An 18,722-nucleotide genomic window follows, 5' to 3' on the forward strand; every position below is an offset into this window, starting at 1 on the left:
AAAGAAACAGTTCTTAACTGGCTATCACACCAGGCCACAGTGCAGAGGGAGCAGACCAAAACACCCATTTCAGTCTTCACCTGAAACAGGTATATTTGCATACTTTAAAAGCTGCTGCCAGAGGGTCCAGCTTATGATCAGCCTGCATCTAGGTGCTGACTGATATCCTTCCCTTTGGACACTAACAGATCTTGGCATACCCTCAACTACTAGAAGCCATTAAGAACAAATCAGTCTGCTTGAACAATTACAAACGTTTGAGAGAAAACTAAGAGCAAGGGCAGGGTTTAATGACAAGGTTCATCTCCTACACAAGATCACTCCTTTAAGACTGGAAGAGGGGTTTCTTTATCTATTGCATACAAACCAACACAGAGAGTCAAGGAAAATGAAAAAAAAGAGAGGAATACGTTCCAATTGAAAAAACAAGAAAAAGCCTCAGACAAAGACCTTAATGAAATGGAGATAAGTGGTTTACCTGATAAAGAGTTAAAAATAATGGTCATAAAGGGAGGCGGAGTCAAGATGGTGGTGTGGGAAGACGTGAAGTTAGTATCTCCCCACAACAAGGGCACCTGCTGGCCGCTCGTGGGGGACTCTGAGGCCCAAGGAGATGGGAGGAATCCCAAAGTGAACCAGCAGGATGTAGGGGGACTGAGAAAGAAGGAGAAGTGGAGGCAACACAAGATTGGCACCCCTGACACCAGGCAGATCAGGAAAAGCACGCAGGACAGATTCTCCGGGAAGAGTGGGAGAGGAGTGGAGGGCGATTGCCCCACCCACTCAGGCCTGGGGAGACTGTTGAGTTCCCAGGCCGGTGCCCTGCCCTCCAAAGCCCCCTTCAAGGCACATGGGTCCTTGGGGGCATGGGAGGGAGGCCAGGGAGATCAGGAGAGGCAGGCGGGAGGACCCCTCCCAGACCGGAGGAGCAGGAGAGGAGAGGAGGGCGATTGCTCTGCCCACTCAAGCCCAGAAAGCCTGCTGAGCTCCCAGGTGAGGTCCTCTGCCCTATGAGACCAGGGGTGGGGGGCACGCCTTTTTCCAGGTTTTTATTATGTTTTTCTTTTCCCTCACCCTCTTTTTCACTATTGTGGTACTGATGTACCTTCCGGTTGCTGATTCATCTATATTTTTATTTTTATATTCTTTCTAACATATCTGTTAGTTTCCTAGTCTAATTTTATTTTTTACTTTGTTATTGTTCCTATTTTTTTTTTCTGCCCCACACGTCTTGCGGGATCTTGGTTCATGAGCCGGTGGTCGGGCCAAAGCTCCTGTCGTGGGAGCTCCAAGTCCGAACCACTGGACTAACAGAGGACCTCAGACCCCAAGGAATATTCATCAGAGTGAGGTATCACAGAGTTCCTCATCTCAGCACAAAGATCCAGCTCTACCCAATAGCCTACAAACTCCAGTGTTGGAAGCCTCAGGCCAAATAGCCAGTAAGACAGGAACACAATCCCACTCATTAAAAAAAAAAAAAAAAATTAGATGGCAAAAAAATATGTCACAGATGAAGGAGCAAGGTAAAAACATAGAAGGCCAAATAAATGAAAAGGAAATAGGCAATCTACCTGAAAAAGAATTCAGAGTCATGATACTAAAGATGATCCAGAATCTCGGAAACAGAATGGAGGCACAGATTGATAAAATACAAGAAATGTTTAACAAAGATCTAGAAGAACTAAAGAACAAACAAACAGAGATGAACAACACAATAACTGAAATGAAAAATACACTAGAAGGAATCAATAATAGAATAACTGAGGCAGAAGAACGAGTAAGTGAGCCAGAGGACAAAATAGTGGAAATAACTGCTGAGGAGCAGAATAAAGAAAAAAGAATAAAAAGAATTGAAGACAATCTCAGAGACATCAGGGACAACGCTAAATGCACCAGTATTCAAACTATAGGGGTCCCAGAAGAAGAGAAAAAGGGTCTGAGAAAATACCTGAAGAAGTTATAGTCGAAAAATTCCTTAACATGGGAAAGGAAATAGTCACCCAAGCCCAGGAAGCGGAGAGAGTCCCATACAGAATAAACCCTTGGAAAAACACATTAAGATACATATTAATCAAACTAACAAAAATTAAATTTGAAGAAAAAATACTAAAAGCAGCAAGGGAAAAACAAAAAATAACATACAAAGGAATCCCCAAAAGGTTATCAGCTGATTTTTCAGCAGAAACTCTGCAGGCCAGAAGGGAGTGGCAGGATATACTTAAAGTGATGAAACAGAAAAACCTAGAACCAAGATTACTCTACCCAGCAAGGATCTCATTCAGATTTGATGGAGAAGTCAAAAGCTTTTCAGACAAGCAAAAGCTAAGAGAATTCAGCACCACAAAACCAGCTTTACAACAAATGCTAAAGAAATTTCTCTAGGCGGGAAACACAAGGGAAGAAAAGGACCCACAAAAACAAATACAAAACAATTAAGAAAACAGTAATAGGAACATACATATTGATAATAACCTTGAATGTAAATGGATTAAATGCCCCAACCAAAAGACACAGAATGGCTGAATCAACACAAAAACAAGACCCATATATGTGCTGTCTACAATAGACTCACTTCAGACCTAGGGACACATACAGACTGAAAGTGAAGGGATGGAAAAAGATATTCCATGCAAATAGAAATCAAAAGAAAGCTGGAGTAGCAATACTCATATCAGATAAAATAGACTTTAAAATAAAGATTGTTGCAAGAGATAAGGAAGGACACTACATAATGATCAAGGGATCAATCCAAGAAGAAGATATAACAATTATAAATGTTTATGCACCCAACACAGGAGCACCTCAATACGTAAGGCAAATGCTAACAACCATGAAAGGAGAAATTGACAGTAACACAATGATAGTAGGGACTTTAACACCCCATTTACACCAATGGACAGACCATCCAAAATGAAAATAAATAAGGAAACACAAGCTTTAAATAACACACTAGACCAGACAGATTTAATTGGTATTTATAGAACATTCCACCCAAAAGTGGAAGAATACAATTTCTTCTCAAGTGCACACGGAGCATTCTACAGGAGAGATCACATCTTAGGTCACAGATCAAGCCTTAGAAAATTTAAGAAAATTGAAATCATATCAAGCATCTTTTCTGACCACAATGCTACGAGATTGGAAATCAATTACAGGAAAAAAACTGTAAAAGACACAAATACATGAAGGCGAAACAGTGCACTACTAAATAACCAAGAGATCACTGAAGAAATCAAAGAAGAAATCGAAAAACACATAGAAACAAATGACAATGAAAACACGATGACCCAAAACCTACAGGACGCAGCAAAAGCAGTTCTAAGAGGAAAGCTCATAGCAATAAAAGTGTAAATTAATTAACAAGAGAGAACTCAAATAACCTCATTATATACCTCAAGGAACTAGAAAAAGGAAAAAATGAAGCCCAAAGTCAGTAGAAGGAAAAAAATAACAAAGATCAAGGGGAAACAAATGAAACAGAGACTAAAAAGACAATAGAAAAGGTCAATAAAACTAAGAGCTGGTTTTTTGAAAAGATAAACAAAATAGATAAACCTTTAAGTAGACTCACCAAGAAAAAGAGAAGACTCAAAATCATAAATAAAAGAGGAGGTGTTACAACTGATACAACAGAAATACAAAGGACCTTGAGAAACTACTTTGAACAGCTCTACACCAACAAATTGGGACAACCTGGAAGAAATGGATAAGTCCCTAGAAACATACAACCTACCAAGAATGAATCAAGAAGAAACAGAAAATCTGAATAGAGCAATTATTAGTAAGGAGACTGAATCAGTCATTTAAAACCTCCCAACAAAAAGTCCAGGACTGGGCTTCCCTGGTGGCGCAGTTGTTGAGAGTCCGCCTGCCGATGCAGGGGACGTGGGTTTGTGCCCCGGTCTGGGAAGATCCCACATGCCACAGAGTGGCTGGGCCCGTGAGCTGTGGCCGCTGAGCCTGCGCGTCCGGAGCCTGTGCTCCGTAACGGGAGAGGCCACAACAGTGAGATGCCCGCATACCACCAAAAAAAAAAAAAAAAAAAAGGTCCAGGACCACAGGGCTTCACTGGTAAATTCAACCACACGTTAAAGAAAAATTAGTAACAATACTTCTCAAACTCTTCCAAAAATCTTAAGAGGAGGGAATACTTCCAAACTCATTTTACTATCCCAGCATTACACTGATACCAAAATCAGACCAAAAAAACTACAAGAAAAGTAAAACACAATCCAATATCCTTGATGAACACAAATGCAAAAATCCTCAACAAATTATTAGCAAACCAAATTCTGCAATACATTAAAAAGATCACAAACCATGATCAAGTGGGATTTATCCCTGGAATGCAAGGATGGTCAAACACTTGCAAATTATTCAATGTGATACACCACATTAAAAAAATAAAGGGCAAAAATCATATGATCATTTCAACACATGCAGAAAAACCATCTGAGAAAATTCAACATTCATTCATGATGAAAAATTCTCAACGGACTTCCCAGTGGCGCAGTGGTTAAGAATCCACCTGCAATGCAGGGGGCATGGGTTCAAGACCTGATCCTGAAGGATCCCACATGCCATGGAGCAACTAAGCCCATGCACCACCACTACTGAGCCTGCGTGATACAACTATTGAAGCCCGCGTGCCTAGAGCCCATGCTCCACAACAAGAGAAGCCACCACAATGAGAAGCCCATGAACTGCAACGAAGAGTAGCTGCTGCTCATCCCAACTAGAGAAAGCCCATATGCAGCAACAAAGACCCAATGCAGCCATAAATAAATTTATTTATTTATTAAAAAAAAACTCTCAACAAGTGAGTATAGATGAAACATGCTTCAACATAAAAAAAGCCATATGTGCCAAGCCCACAAGTAACATCTTATTCAATGGCGAAAAACTCAATGATTTTCTTCTGTGATCAGGAACAAGACAAGGATGCCCATTCTCATCACTTTTATTCAATATAGCACTAGAAGTCCTAGCCAGAGCAATTAGGCAACAAAAAGAAATGAAAGGCAGCCAAACTGGAAAGGAAGAAGTAAAACTATCTCTATTTGCAGATGCCATGATCTTTTTTTTTCACTGAAGTATAATTAATTTACAATGCTGTGTTAGTTTCTGGTGTACAGCGAACTGATTCAGTTATACATATATTCAGTTATATATATACACATATATTTTTCTCTTTTTCATATTCTTTTCCATTATAGTTTATTACAAGATATTGAATATAGTTTCCTGTGCTATACAGTAGAATCTTGTTTATCTATTTTATATATAGTAATTTCTATCTGCTAATCCCAAACTCCTAATTTATCTCTCTCCCTGTTTCCCTTCAGTAAACATAAATTTGTTTCCTATGTCTGTTTCTGTTTTGTAAATAAGTTCATTTGTATCATATTTCAGATTCTACACATAAGTGATATCATATGATATTTGCCTTTCTTTGTCTTACTTCACTTAGTATGATAATCTCTAGGTCCATACATGTTGCTGCAAATGGCATTCTTTTATTCTTTTTATGGATGAGTATTATTCCATTGTTTGTGTGTGTGTGTGTGTATGTGTGTACATACATATCACACCTTCTTTATCCATTATCTGTCAATGAACATTTAGGCTGCTTCCATGTCTTGGCTATTGTAAATAGTGCTGATATGAACACTGGGGTGCATGTACCTTTTTAAATTTGAGTTTTCATCTTTTCTGGATATATCCGCAGAAGTGGGATGACTAGATCATGTGGTAACTCTATTTTAGTTTTTTAAGGAACTCCATACTGTTCTCCGTAGTGGCTGCACCAATTTACATTCCCACTGACAGTGTAGGAGCATTCCCTTTTCTTCATACCCATTCCAGCATTTATTATTTATAGACTTTTTTTTTTTTTTTTGTGGTACGTGGGCCTCTCACTGTTGTGGCCTCTCGTGCTGCGGAGCAGAGGCTCCGGACGCACAGGCTCAGCGGCCATGGCTCACAGGCCCAGCCGCTCCGCGCCACGTGGGATCCTCCTGGACCGGGACATGAACCCGTGTCCCCTGCATCGGCAGGCAGACTCTCAACCACTGTGCCACCAGAGAAGCCCTATTTATAGACTTTTTGATGATGGCCATTCTGACCAGTGTGAGGTGATACCTCATTGTCGTTTTGATTTGCATTTCTCTAATAATGAGTGATGTTGAACACCTTTTCATGTGCCTGTTGGCCGTTTATATGTTTTCCTTGGAGAAATGTCTATTTAGGTCTTCTGCCCGTTTTTTTTGATTGGGTTGTCTGGTTTTTTTGTTATTGAGTTGTATGAGCTGTTTGTATATCTTGGAAATTAATCCCTCGTCAGTCACATCACTTGTAAATATTTTCTCCCAATCCGTAGGTTGTCTTTTCATTTTGTTGATGGCTTCCTTTGCTATGCAAAAGCTTATAAGTTTGATTAAGACCCATTTGTTTATTTTTGCTTTTATTTCTATTGCCTTGGGAGACTGACCTAAGAAAACATTGTTACGATTTATAACAGGGAATGTTTTGCTTGTGTTCTCTTCTAAGAGTTTTATGGTGTCACATCTTATATTTAAGCCTTTGAGGCATTCTGAGTTTATTTTTCTGTATGGTATGAGAGAGTGTTCTAATTTCATTGATTTACATGCAGCTGTCCAGCTTTCCCAACACCACTTGCTAAAGAGACTGTCTTTTCTCCACTGTATATTCTTGCCTCCTTTGTTGAAGCTCAATCGACTGTAGGTGTATGGCTTTACTTCTGGGCTCTCTATTCTGTTCCATTGATTGATATGTCTGTTTCTGTGCCAATACCACTCTGTTTTGATTACTATAGCTTTGTAGTATTGTCTGAAGTTCTTTTTCCTCAAGACTGCTTTGGCAGCAGATGTCATGATCTTATATAGAAAACTCTAAAAACCCCACCAAAAACTGTGAACTAATAAACAAATGCAGTAGTTGCAGGATATAAAAATCAATATACAAAAATCAATTGCATTTCTAGTTATTAATAACAAACTATCAGAAAGAGAAATTAGGAAAACAATCCCATTTACAACTTCATCAAAAAACAAAAAATGTAGGAAAAAATTTAACCAAGGAAGTGAAAGAACTGTATGGTGTAAACTATATGATGAATGAAACTGAAGAAGACACAAATAAATGGAAAGATATTCTGGGCTGAAGGATTGGAAGAAAGAATATTGTTAAAATGTCCATACTACCAAAAGAAATCTACAGATTCAATGCAATCCCTATCAAAATTGCAATGGCATTTTTCACATAAATGGAACAAAAAAAATCCTAAAATTTGCATGGAACCACAAAAGACCCTGAATAGGCAAAACTATATTGAGAAAAGAAGAACAAAGCTGAAGGCATCATGCTTCCTGATCTCAAACTATATTATAAACCTAAAGTCATGAAACAGTATGGTATTGGCATAAAAACAGACACACAGATCAATGGAACAGAAGAGAAAGCCCAGAAATAAACCTATGCATAGGTGGTCAATTAATTCACAACAAAGGAACCAAGAATATACAATGGGAAAAGGATAGTCTCCTCAATAAATGGTATTGTAAAAACTGGACAGCCACATACAAAAGAATGAAATTAGACCAGTATCTCAAACCATACAAAAAAATCAACTCAAAATGGATTAGACTTGAACATAAGACCTGAAACCATAAAATTCCTACAAGAAAACATAGAGGGTAAGCTCCTTGACAATGACCTTGGCAATATTTTGGATTTGACATCAAAAGTGAAAGCAACAAAATAAAAAATTAACAAGTGGGACTGTATCAAACTAAGAAGTTCTTGTATAGCAAAAGAAACCATCAACAAAATGAAAAGGCAACCTATGGAATGGGAGAAAATATTTGGAAATCATTTATCTGATAAGGGGACAATATCCAAACTATATAAAGAATTCATACAATTCTACAAAAAGAAAAAAAACAAACAATCCAATTAAAGAATGAGCAGAGGATTTGAATAGACATTTTTCTGAAGATGATATGAAAGTGGCCAACAGATACATGAAAAGGTGCTCATCATCATTAATCATCATGGAAATGCACATCAAAACCACAATGAGATACCACCTCACATTTGCTACAATGGTTTTTATCTAAAAGACAAGAAATAACAAGTATTGGTGAGGATGTGGAAACCTGTGCTCTGTTGGTAAGAATGTAAATTGGTGCAGCCACTATGAAAAACAGTATGGTGATTCCTCAAAATTTTTAAAATAGAACTACCATATGATCCTGTAATTATATGCCTGTGTACTTGATCCTGTAACTATATGTCTGTGTATTTATCCAGTGGAAAAGAAATCACAATCTTGAAAATATATTTGCATCCCCATGTTCATTCCAGCATTATTTATAACAGTCAAGACATGGAAACAACTTAAATGCCCACTGACAGATGAACGGATAAAGAAAATATGGTATTCATATATACAACGGAATATTATCCAGCCATAAAAAAGAAGGAAATATTGCCTTCTGCAAAAATATGGATGGATCTTAAGGGCATTATGCTAAATGAAATAAGTTAGACATAGAAAGACAAATACTGTATGATCTCACCTACATGTGAAATCTAAAAAAACAAAAGAACAGCAACAACAACTGATATTATAAATACAAAGAACAGATTGATGGTTGCCAGAAGTGGAGAGTGGGGGTGGGTGAAGGTGGTCAAAAGGCACAGACTTCCAGTTATAAGATAAATAAATCCTGGGGATGTAATATACAGCATGGTGACTATAGTTAACAATACTGTATTGTGTATTTGGAAGTTTTTAAGAGAATAAATCTTATTTTTTAATATTTATTTGGCTGTGTCGGGTCTTAGTTGTGGCATGTGGGATCCTTCATTATGGCATGTGGGTTCCTCGTTGTGGCACGCAGGCTTCTCTCTAGTTGTGGCACGGGCTGTAGAGCGCACAGGCTGTAGAGCATACGGGCTGTAGAGCATGGGGGCTCAGTAGTTGTGCCACATGGGCTTAGCTGCCCCGCGACATGTGGGATCTTAGTTTCCCAACCAGGGATCAAACCCAGGTCCCTGCACTGGAAGGCAGACTGTTAACTACCGGACCACCAGGGAAGTCCCAAGAATAAATCTTAACAGTTCCCATGGCAAAAAAAAAAAAGTAACTATTTAAGGTGATGGATGTTAACTAAAGTTATTGTGGTAATCATTTCATAATATATACATATATTAAATCATTATGTTACACACCTAAAACTAACACAACGTTATATGTCAACTATATCTCAATAAAACAGCAACAACATTCTTCAAAGGACTATAATAGAATCTAGAGTCCCAACATCATTATATTCGCAGAAGCCAAGATATAATAATAAAAAAATTACCTGACATATGAAGAACCAGGAACATGTGATCTATTCTCCAGAGAAAAGACAGAAACAAAACCAACCCAAAGATGAAACAGATGTTGGAATTAGCAGATAAAGATTTTCAAGCAGTTATTAAAACCATATTCAAGGATGTAAAGAAAAATAATACTTGCAATTAATGAGAAGAAGAGAAATCTCAGTCAATAATAATAAGAGTAAAGAATCTTTTGAAAATTTTAGAACTGGGAATTCCCTGGTGGTCCAGTGGTTAGGACTCTGTGCTCTCACTGCCAAGGGCGTGGGTTTGATCCCTGGTCAGGGAACTAAGATCCTGCATGCCATGCAGCATGCACAAAAAAAAGAAAAGAAAAGAAAATTTTAAAACTGAAAAATACAATATCTGAATTTAAAACTTCACTAGATGCACTTAACATGGAAATGGAGATGACAGAGGCAGAATCACTGAGGTTGGAGGTATACCAACAGACACTATCTAATATGTAGAAAACAGAAAATATCCAAATAAAATATTGACAAGTAAGATCTCCTGCTGGATATAAAGATTATATCCCTATAAGAACACAAAAAGAAAGAGCAAGAAGATCCTTTCTAATTATTGAAGGATAACCAATAATTGTGATAAAGAAACTAATGAAACTGTTTCAGGAAGAAAAATTGCCTCCATTGAGCTTGTCATCTATCATCTAGAACATGAAGAAATAATTATTCTCCAGATGTCATCAAACAAACAAAATACCACAGATTTTACTAAGGATGAGTAGATGATAAGTTTTATCCTTGGGGATCTCTGAAGTTGACACAGGATTTCCATGGAAAGAGCAGAAAAGGTTTCCTCCATTTGGTCACAAATAGGTATGGTTTTCATGAGGTAAACATTTGCAATCTGCTACATAATTCATTCATGTAACCAACTTTTAAAAGCCGCATATAATTAAAATTTAAAACTAAAATAAAACTTCATAAATGAGTAAACAAAATTTAAACAGGTTTTTTAAAGAAAAATCTCCTGAGACACTAAACTAACAGATAATATATACTGATATACATTTCTTCCGAGTGGTCTTGGAGGACCAGATCATAAAGACTTTTGCTAAAATACTCAGGCATAAAAACTAACTAAAAATATATATACAAGAAGAAAACTATAAAACTCTGAAGAGAGATATCAAAGCAGAACTAAATAAATAGAGATTCCATGTTCATAGATAAGAAGACTTAGTATCGTCAAGATGTCAGTTAATCCTAAATTAATCTATAGATTCAATGCAATCCTAATCAAAATTCTAGCAAGTTATTTTGTGGATATCAACAAAATGGCCCTAAAGTTTATATGGAGAGGCAAAAGATCAAGAACAGACAACACAATATTAAAGAAGAACAAAGGTGGAGGACTGATAACACCTGATTCCAAAACTTACTATAAAACTACAGTAATCAAGACAGTGTGGTATTAGTGAAAGAACAGACACACAGATAAATGGCACAGAATAGAGAGCCTAGAAATAGGCCCCCATAAAGATAATCAACTGATATTTGACAAAGGAGCAAAGGCAATACAATGGAGCAGAAAGTCTCTGAAAATATGGTGATGCAACAATTGAAAATGTGGTGATGGAACAACTAGACATCCACATGGAAAAAAAATAAATCTAGACCTTACACCCTTCACTCAATGTAACTCAAAATGGATCACAGACTTAAATGTAAAACACGAAACTATAAAACTAGAAGACAACATGGGAGAAAACCTTGGTGACCTTGGGTATGGTAATGTCTTTTTAAATAGAACAAAGACGTGATCCATGAAAGAAATGACTGATAAGGTGGACTTCATTAAAATTAAAAACTCTGCTCTAAGAAAGACAATACAAAGAGAATGAGAAAACAAGTCACAGACTGGGAGAAAACATTTGCAAAAGACACATTTAATAGAGGACTGTTATCCAAAATATACAATGAACTCATAAAATGCAACAGTAAGAAAACAAGTAACCCGATTAAAAAATGAACTAAAGACCTTAACAGATACCTCAACAAAGAGATATACAGATGGCAAGTAAGCATATGAAAAGATATTCCACATCATATGTTATCAGAGAACTGTGAATTAAAACAATGAAATACCATCACATACCTATTAGAATGGCCAAAATCCAAGACACTGACAACACCAAATGCTGACAAGGTTGTGGAGCAACAGGAACTCTCATCCATTGCTGGTGCAAATGCAAAATGGTACAGATGCTTTGGAAGACAGTGTGGTTATTTCCTACAAAACTAAACTTACTCAATACACAATCCAGCAATCACATTCCTTGGTATTTACCCAAAGGAGCTGAAAACGTCTGTCCACACAAAAACCTGTACATAGATGTTTACAGCATCTTTATTCATAACTGCCAAAACATGGAAGCAACCAAGATGTCCTTTAGTACGTGAATAGATAAACTGTAACACATTCAGACAACAAAATATTATTCAGCACTAAAACGAAAAAAGCTATGAAGCCATGAAAAGATACGGAGGCACCTTAAATGCATATTAGTAAGTAAAAGAAACCAATCTGAGATGGCTACATACCGTATGATTCCAACTAGATGACATTCAAGAAAAAGCAAAGCTATGGAAACAATAAAAACATCAGTGGTTGCTGGGGAGAGTCAGGGCAGAGATGCATAGTCAGAACACAGAGGACTTTTAGGACGGTGAAATTGCTCTGTATGAGATTATAATGATTGACATATGTCATTACACATTTGTCCAAACCCATAGAAAGTACAACATCAAGAGAGAACCCTGGGAGACGGGGAAGATGGCAGAAGAGTAAGACGCGGAGATCACCTTCCTCCCAACAGATACACCAGAAATACATGTACACGTGGAACAACTCCTAAAGAACACCTACTGAATGCTGGCAGAAGACCTCAGGCCTCCCAAAAGGCAAGAAACTCCCCACGTACCTGGGTAGGGCAAAAGAAAAAAGAATAAACAGAGACAAAAGAATAGGGACGGGACCTGCACCAGTTGGGAGGGAGCTGTGAAGGAGGAAAGGTATCCACACACTAGGAAGCCCCTTCGCGGACGGAGACTGCGGGTGGCGGAGGGGGAAGCATCGGAGCCGCAGAAGAGAGCACAGCAACAGGGGTGCGGAGGGATAAGCGGAGAGATTCCCTCACAGACGATTGGTACCGACCGGCACTCACCAGCCGAAGAAGCTTGTCTGCTCATCCGCTGGGGCGGGCGGGGCTGGGAGCTGAGGCTAGGGCTTCGGTCAGAGCGCAGGGAGAGGACTGGGGTTGGCAGGATGAACACAGCCTGCAGGGGTTTAGTGCACCACGGCTAGCCAGGAGGGAGTCCGGGACGAGGCAAGAGACTTTTTCTTCCCTCTTTGTTTCCTGGTTCGCGAGGAGAGGGGATTAACAGCGCTTCTTAAAGGAGCTCCAGAGACGGGCGTGAGCCGCGGCTAAGCGCGGACCCCAGAGACAGGCGTGAGACGCTAAGGCTGCTGCTGCCGCCACCAAGAAGCCTGTGTGCGAGCACAGGTCACTATCCACACCTCCCCTCCCAAGAGCCTGTGCAGCCCGCCACTGCCAGGGTCCCGGGATCCAGGGACAACTTCCCCGGGAGAATGCACGGCGCGCCTCAGGCTGGTGCCTGCCGGCCTCTGCCGCCTCAGGCTCGCCCCGCATCTGCACCCCTCCCTCCCCACGGCCTGAGTGAGCCAGAGCCACAGAATCAGCTGCTCCTTTAACCCCGACCTGTCTGAGCGAAGAACAGACGCCCTCCGGCGACCTACACGCAGAGGTGGGGCCAAATCCAAAGCTGAGCCCCGGGAACTGTGCGAACAAAGAAGAGAAAGGGAACTCTCTCCCAGCAGCCTCAGGAGCAGTGGATTAAATCTCCACAATCAACTTGATGTACCCTGCATCTGTGGAATACATGAATAGACAATGAATCATCCCAAATTAAGGAGGTGGACTTTGAGAGCAAGATTTATTATTTTTTCCCCTTTTCCTCTTTTTGTGAGTGTGTATGTGTATGCTTCTGTGTGACATTTTGTCTGTATAGCTTTGCTTTCACCATTTGTCCTAGGGTTCTATCCATCCGTTTTTGTTTTGGTTTTTGGTTTTTTTTTTACTTAAAAAAATTTTTTTTTCTTAATTATTTTTTATTTTAATAACTTTATTTTATTTTCTCTTATTTTATTTTATTTTATCCTCTTTCTTTCTTTCTACTTTTTCTCCCTTTTATTCTGAGTCAGGTGGATGAAAGGCTTTTGGTGCTGCAGCCAGGAGTCAGTGCTGTGCCTCAGAGGTGGGAGAGCCAACTTCAGGACACTGGTCCACAAGAGACCTCCCAGCTCCACGTAATATCAAACGTCGAAAATCTCCCAGAGATCTCCATCTCAACACCAGCACCCAGCTTCACTCAACGACCAGCAAGCTACAGTGCTGGACACCCTATGCCAAACAACTAGCAAGACAGGAACACAACCCCACCCATTAGCAGAGAGGCTGCCTAATATCATAATAAGGTCACAGACACTGCAAAACACACCACCAGATGTGGACCTGCCCACCAGAAAGACAAGATCCAGCCTCATTCACCAGAACACAGGCACTAGTCCCCTCCACCAGGAAGCCTACACAATCCACTGAACCAATTTTAGCCAACTGGGGACAGACACCAAAAACAACGGGAACTACGAACCTGCAGCCTGCAAAAAGGAGACCCCAAACACAGTAAGATAAGCAAAATGAGAAGACAGAAAAACACACAGCAGATGAAGGAGCAAGATAAAAACCCATCAGACCTAACAAATGAAGAGGAAATAGGCAGTCTACCTGAAAAAGAATTCAGAATAATGATACTAAAGATGATCCAAAATCTTCGAAAGAGAATAGACAAAATGCAAGAAACATTTAACAAGGACCTAGAAGAACTAAAGATGAAACAAACAATGGTAAACAACACAATAAATGAAATTAAAAATACTCTAGATGGGATCAATACCAGAATAACTGAGGCAGAAGAACGGATAAGTGACCTGGAAGATAAAATAGTGGAAATAACTACTGCAGAGCAGAATAAAGAAAAAAGAATGAAAAGAACTGAGGACAGTCTCAGAGACGTCTGGGACAACATTAAAGGCATCAACATTCGAATTCTAGGGGTCCCAGAAGAAGAAGAGAAAAAGAAAGGGACTGAGAAAATATTTCAAGAGATTATAGTTGAAAACTTCCCTAATATGGGAAAGGAAATAGTCAAGTCCAGGAAGCACAGAGAGTCCCATACAGGATAAATCCAAGGAGAAACACACCAAGACACATATTAATCAAACTGTCAAAAATTAAATACAAAGAAAACATATTAAAAGCAGCAAGGGAAAAACAACAAATAACACGCAAGGGAATCCCAATAAGGTTAACAGCTGATCTTTCAGCAGAAACTGCACAAGCCAGAAGGGACTGGCAGGACATATTTAAAGTGATGAAGGAAAAAAACCTACAACCAGATTACTCTACACAGCAAGGATCTCATTCAGATTTGATGGAGAAATTAAAACCTTTACAGACAAGCAAAAGCTGAGAAAGTTCAGCACCACCAAACCAGCTTTACAACAAATGGTAAATAAACTTCTCTAGGCAAGAAACACAAGAGAAGGAAACGACTTACAATAACAAACCCAAAACAATTAAGAAAATGGGAATAAGAAAATACATATCGATAATTACCTTAAAGGTAAATGGATTAAATGCTCCCATCAAAAGACACAGAATGGCTGAATGGATACAAAAACAAGACCCATATATATGCGATCTACAAGACACCCACTTCAGACCTAGAGACACATACAGACTGAAAGTAAGGGGATGGATAAAGATATTCCATGCAAATGGAAATCAAAAGAAAGCTGCAGTAGCAATTCTCATATCAGACAAAACAGACTTTAAAATAAAGACTATTAGAAGAGACAAAGGAGGACACTACATAATGATCAAGGGATCGATCCAAGAAGAAGATATAACAATTGTAAATATTTATGCACCCAACCTAGGAGCACCTCAATACATAAGGCAAATACTAACAGCCATAAAAAGGGAAAGCAACAGTAACACATTCATAGTAGGGGACTTTAACACCCCACTTTCACCAATGGACAGATCATCCAAAATGAAAATAAATAAGGAAACACAAGCTTTAAATGATACATTAAACAAGATGGACGTAATTGATATTTATAGGACATTCCATCCCCAAACAAGAGAATACACATTTTTCTCAAGTGCTCATGGAACATTCTCCAGGATAGATCATATCTTGGGTCACAAATCAAGCCTTGGTAAATTTAAGAAAATTGAAATTGTATCAAGTATCTTTTCCAACCACAATGCTATGAGACTAGATATCAATTACAGGAAAAGATCTGTAAAAAATACAAACACACGGAGGCTAAACAATACACAACTTAATAACAAAGTGATCACTGAAGAAATCAAAGAGGAAATCAAAAAATTCCTAGAAACAAATGACAATGGAGACACGACAACCCAAAACCTGTGGGATGCAGCAAAAGCAGTTCTAAGACGGAAGTTTATAGCAATACAATCCTACCTTAAGAAACAGGAAACATCGCAAATAAAGAACCTAACCTTGCACCTAAAGCAATTAGAGAAGGAAGAACAAAAAACCCCCAAAGTTAGCAGAAGGAAAGAAATCATAAAGATCAGATCAGAAATAAATGAAAAAGAAACAAAGGAAACAATAGCAAAGATCAATAAAACTAAAAGCTGGTTCTTTGAGAAGATAAACAAAATTGATAAACCATTAGCCAGACTCATCCAGAAAAAAAGGGAGAAGCCTCAAATCAATAGAATTAGAAATGAAAAAGAAGAAGTAACAACAGACACTGCAGAAATACAAAGGATCATGAGAGATTACTACAAGCAACTCTATGCCAATAAAATGGACAATCTGGAAGATATGGACAAATTCTTAGAAATGCACAACCTGCCAAGACTGAATCAGGAACAAATAGAAAATATGAACAGACCAATCATAAGCACTGAAATTGAAACGGTGATTAAAAATCTTCCAACAAACAAAAGCCGAGGACCAGATGCCTTCACAGGCCAATTCTATCAAACATTTAGAGAAGAGCTAACACCTATCCTTCTCAAACTCTTCCAAAATATAGCAGAGGGAGGAACACTCCCAAACTCATTCTACAAGGCCACCATCACCCTGATACCAAAACCAGACAAGGATGTCACAAAGAAAGAAAACTATAGGCCAATATCACTGATGAACATAGATTCAAAAATCCACAACAAAACACTGGCAAACAGAATCCAACAAGCACATTAAAAGGATCATACACCATGATCAGGTGGGGTTTATCCCAGGAATGCAAGGATTCTTCAATATATGCAAATCAATCAATGTGATACACCATATTAACAAATTGAAGGAGAAAAACCATATGATCAACTCAATAGATGCAGAGAAAGCTTTCGACAAAATTCAGCACCCATTTATGATAAAAACCCTGCAGAAAGTAGGCATAGAGGGAACTTTCCTCAACATAATAAAGGCCATACATGACAAACCCACAGCCAACATCGTCCTCAATGGTGAAAAACTGAAAGCATTTCCACTAAGATCAGGAACAAGACAAGGTTGCCCACTCTCACCACTCTTATTCAACATAGTTTTGGAAGTTTTAGCCACAGCAATCAGAGAAGAAAAGGAAATAAAAGGAATCCAAATTGGAAAAGAAGAAGTAAAGCTGTCACTGTTTGCAGATGACATGATACTATACATAGAGAATCCTAAAGATGCTACCAGAAAACTACTAGTGCTAATCAATGAATTTGGTAAAGTAGCAGGATACAAAATTAATGTACAGAAATCTCTGGCATTCCTATACACTAATAATAAAAAATCTGAACGTGAAATCAAGAAAACACATTTACCACTGCAACAAAAAGAATAAAATATCTAAGAATAAACCTATCTAAGGAGACAAAAGACCTGTATGCAGAAAATTATAAGACACTGATGAAAGAAATTAAAGATGATACAAATAGATGGAGAGATATACCATGTTCTTGGATTGGAAGAATCAACATTGTGAAAATGAGTCTACTACCCAAAGCAATCTATAGATTCAATGCAATCCCTATCCAACTACCACTGGCATTTTTCACAGAACTAGAACAAAAAAATTCGCAATTTGTATGGAAACACAAAAGACCCTGAACAGCCAAAGCAATCTTGAGAACGAAAAACGGAGATGGGGGTATCAGGCGCCCTGACTTCAGACTATACTACAAAGCTACAGTAATCAAAACAGTATGGTACTGGCACAAAAACAGAAAGATAGATCAATGGAACAGGATAGAAAGCCCAGAGATAAACCCACGCACATATGGACATCTTATCTTTGATAAAGTGGCAGGAATGTACAGTGGAGAAAGGACAGCCTCTTCAATAAGTGGTGCTGGGAAAACTGGACAGATACATATAAAAGTATGAGATTAGATCACTCTCTAACACCATACACAAAAATAAGCTCAAAATGGATTAAAGACCTAAATGGAAGGCCAGAAACTATCAAACTCTTAGAGGAAAACATAGGCAGAACACTCTATGACATAAATCACAGCAAGATCCTTTTTGACCCATCTCTTAGGTAAATGGAAATAAAACCAAAAATAAACAAATGGGACCTAATGAAACTTCAAAGCTTTTGCACAGCAAAGGAAACCATAAACAAGACCAAAAGACAACCCTCAGAATGGGAGAAAATATTTGCAAATGAAGCAACTGACAAAGGATTAATCTCCAAAATTTACAAGCAGCTCATGCAACTCAATAACAAAAAAACAAACAACCCAATCCAAAAATGGGCAGAAGACCTAAATAGACATTTCTCCAAAGAAGATATACAGACTGCCAACAAACACATGAAAGAATGCTCAACATCATTAATCATTAAGAAATGCAAATCAAAACTACAATGAGATATCATCTCACACCAGTCAGAATGGCCATCATCAAAAAATCTAGAAACAATAAATGCTGGAGAGGGTGTGGAGAAAAGGGAACACTCTTGCACTGCTGGTGGGAATGTGAATTGGTTCAGCCACTACGGAGAACAGTATGGAGGTTCCTTAAAAAACTACAAATAGAACTACCATATGACCCAGCAATCCCACTACTGGGCATATACCCTGAGAAAACCAAAATTCAAAAAGAGTCATGTACCAAAATGTTCATTGCAGCTCTATTTACAATAGCCCGGAGATGGAAACAACC

Source organism: Pseudorca crassidens, chromosome 3 (assembly GCF_039906515.1).
Source record: "Pseudorca crassidens isolate mPseCra1 chromosome 3, mPseCra1.hap1, whole genome shotgun sequence".
Classification (NCBI taxonomy): domain Eukaryota; kingdom Metazoa; phylum Chordata; class Mammalia; order Artiodactyla; family Delphinidae; genus Pseudorca; species Pseudorca crassidens.